Here is a 2,854-nt window from a genome sequence, read left to right on the forward strand (position 1 = left end):
GGCCATCACATTTGTCCTTGTGCGATTCCCTCTGTAATTGCTACTTTCTATTCCTTCTATCAATGCAATGACAAGCAATGTTTGTGTGTATTCGTGATTTTTTTTCTTGAGCTACTGGTTTTCGAAGAAAGTCAATCATCAATAAATTAAATTAAACGACCAAAAGTAAGACGTAGTTTCTGTGCCCGCGTGCGGTTGGGGTTCATGGTGGAGATGGAATCAACCCCACCATTAGTTTACTCGTAGCCGCGTATGTGTATTCCTCTCTGCGAAGCGCCGGCGGCGGCCGCGGTTGCTGCTATATAAACGGACGCGCACCAGCACTTCACTCGTCTCGTCTGGAAAAGTCGAAGTGTTCTCTCTGCTGCTCGTGTGCATCTTAGCCACCTACATGCCCACACAGCGACGTCGGTTGACTTTCCTGCCTGCCGTCCGTCGCGCTATCTGCATGGCTTTCGCGGTCAAGGCGTCTTCCTCGGCTCTGTCGTTGAGCCACCCCATGCGTCGCGGCACGGTGGCCTCCGTGGCGGTGCCCGCGACGTGGAGGCCCGTGGTCAGAGCAGTCGCCGCGGCGGCGGTGACGTCGCTCGAACAGGCGGTGACCGTGCCCGCGCCCGCGCTTGCTGGGAGGTGCACGTCGCTGTTCGCGGCCGGCAAGCGCGGCCTGTCGGTGGCAGAGGCCATGTCTCGCGTCAGGGCGAATGGCAAAGTAAGTGCGCCGAGTGTACTAAGCTCAGTTCGCAGCATGCATGCACGTCAAATATCGATGCTAATCGACCAATGATTTACTGTTGCGCGCGCGTAGACAGCGTTCATCCCGTACATCACCGCCGGCGACCCCGACCTGGCGACCACGGCGGAGGCGCTCAGGCTCCTCGACTCCCTCGGCGCCGACGTCATCGAGCTTGGCTTGGCCTTTTCGGACCCCTCCGCTGACGGGCCGGTGATCCAGGCCTCCGCGGCGCGGGCGTTGGCCGCTGGCGCAACCACCGACGCCGTGATGTCGATGCTGAAGGAGGTGACGCCGGAGCTGTCCTGCCCCCGTGGTCATCTTCTCTTATCTCAGCCCCATCCTGCGCCGTGGGACGGGGAATTTCGCCGCGGCTGCCAAAGAAGCCGGTGTCAAAGGTAATTAGCAAACTAAATATTTTATCCGACGTTGACAATCAACACAACAGATTTGCTAGTTCGCACTTGTTACATGCATGTACTCCAGGCCTTATCATACCCGATCTTCCATACGACCAGATACATGCTTTCAGGAAAGAAGCCATCAAGAACAATCTAGAGCTGGTACGTGCATCGGTCCATGCACCTGGTATACATCAATGCAATGCTAACAGAACTGAGACTTAAGCCAGTCATTAAACATGATATTTTTCTTCAATAAATGATTGTAGATCCTTCTTACAACACCAGCTACACCATCAGAGAGGATGAAAGAAATCACAAAAGCTTCAGAAGGGTTTGTTTACCTTGTAAGTTGCACAACACATGCGCAAAATCCTAGCTTCTTATTCCCATTCTGGCTTTGTGGTCAAGATATCATGATTAACATTTCAGTCCCCTAATTAATTGCACTATGCAGGTAAGTGTCGTTGGAGTTACAGGAGCTAGAGCGACCGTAAACCCACGTGTCAAGGATCTTCTTCAGGAGATTAGGCAGGTTTGTAGAAAAGATTTTTAAAACCATAAAATCATCTCTCTTAACCAGGAAAGAAATAGTGTAAATTCCCCCCTTGTTATATTAAAAGTATCATCAGTCACATATATTTTGTAATTGTCCACAGGTCACAGATAAGGCAGTCGCGGTTGGCTTTGGCATATCGACCCCGGAACATGTTAGCCAGGTAGATAACACACCGAAAGATTCACCAAAAAATTTCAATCTTGATTGAAAAATCTCAATAAGATTATTACATTGCTGACCTCCACTTATGAATGGACACAGATTGCCGAGTGGGGTTCAGATGGAGTGATCATTGGTAGTGCAATGGTGAAACAGTTGGGTGAAGCGAACTCTCCAGGAGAAGGATTAAAGAGGCTAGAAGTATATGCCAAGAGTTTGAAGAATGCACTCCCATGATATGCAATTTAAATGGTTAATTATTTAGGGTGGCAAGCCAGCTGGTCAAAATTTAAATCGGTGAAGGGTAGAAGGTATTTGCAATTTTTGTGTTGCAAAAGGAGATTAGTGTTTACTTTTATAGTTAGTGTTAACTTGGGAGTGTTAGCTTTTGTTCCTTTGTTGTGTTAACTTGGGAGTGTTAATATCAAGTGAATATAATAATTATATTGCCGACCTCCACTCAAGGGTGGACATAGATTGCCGAGTGGGATGTGGATGGAGTGATCATTAGCAGTGTAATGGTGAAACAGTTGGGTGAAGCATCTTCTCCAAGAGAAGAGTTGAAGAGGCTAGAAGACTTTGTGAGTAGCCTGAGGGATGCACTATAATGATTTGTAAGAGCATAGTTCATCCCAAATGGCCAATGGAGTCCGAGCTCCATGGAGCTGTTTCAGAATATGTTATTCTACACGGCAAAAAAATATCGAATTCTTTTATGAACATACATACAAATGTATACTATGTATGCGCAAAATTTCATAACATTATACTCTCACACGTGGTGTACAAAAAATATGTTATTCTACACGGCAAAAAAATATCGAATTCTTTTATGAACATACATACAAATGTATACTATGTATGCGCAAAATTTCATAACATTATACTCTCACACGTGGTGTACAAAAAAAAGACAAATATGTATTTTCCAAAATGGGGGGACATTTTTTTGGGCCAAAAAAATTCTTTTGTACAGCATACAAATCACAATACTTTCAGACATTT

At 46.4% G+C, this 2,854-nt stretch overlaps 1 pseudogene; it reads left to right on the top strand.

Annotated features, from left to right (window-relative positions):
* The first annotated feature begins 448 nt into the window (after positions 1-448).
* On the top strand, positions 449-2,086 carry LOC119310337 (annotated as a pseudogene).
* The last annotated feature ends 768 nt before the right edge of the window (positions 2,087-2,854 follow it).

Source organism: Triticum dicoccoides, chromosome 5B (assembly GCF_002162155.2).
Source record: "Triticum dicoccoides isolate Atlit2015 ecotype Zavitan chromosome 5B, WEW_v2.0, whole genome shotgun sequence".
NCBI classification, from domain to species: domain Eukaryota; kingdom Viridiplantae; phylum Streptophyta; class Magnoliopsida; order Poales; family Poaceae; genus Triticum; species Triticum dicoccoides.